Genomic DNA, 434 nt, shown 5'->3' on the forward strand with positions numbered 1-434 from the left:
TCCTCCGTCACTGAAGCAAGCAAGCCTCATGTTCGCTTCAAGCTGCCTGGCTGCCGGTCGCCATCTTGGCTGGCAGTTAATTTGCATATCGCCCTGATTAGCCAATGGGAAGGGTAGTGGAGGTACGGCTAATTACCATGTTTCTCTTTTATTAGATAGGATTTCCTATACTGATCAATTTATTTGGAAGATACCATTTGAGAATTTGGAAAGGATAATGGACATTTTAAAGGTATTTTTTTAATATATTTTTTATTGATTAAGATATTACATATGTGTCCTTATCCCCACGTTACCCCCTACCCCTCCCCCCCACTCATGCCCTCACTCCCCCGTTGTCCGTGTCCATTGGTTAGACCAGCCGTGGGCAAACTACGGCCGGCGGGCCGGATCCGGCCCGTTTGAAATGAATAAAACTAAAAAAAAAAAAGACC

At 44.7% G+C, this 434-nt stretch overlaps 1 long non-coding RNA gene across 1 annotated transcript in view; it reads left to right on the forward strand.

The window, feature by feature from the left end:
* The first annotated feature begins 159 nt into the window (after window positions 1-159).
* Window positions 160-434, forward strand: part of LOC106725175 — an 8,595-nt gene continuing 8,320 nt past the window's right edge. Inside the window, exon 1 of the long non-coding RNA XR_001361042.1 lies at window positions 160-232. This is a non-coding gene — a long non-coding RNA (uncharacterized LOC106725175). The remainder of the gene's footprint in view (window positions 233-434) is intronic.

The sequence above is a fragment of the Myotis brandtii genome, unplaced genomic scaffold (assembly GCF_000412655.1).
Source record: "Myotis brandtii unplaced genomic scaffold, ASM41265v1 scaffold1404, whole genome shotgun sequence".
In the NCBI taxonomy this organism is placed as follows: domain Eukaryota; kingdom Metazoa; phylum Chordata; class Mammalia; order Chiroptera; family Vespertilionidae; genus Myotis; species Myotis brandtii.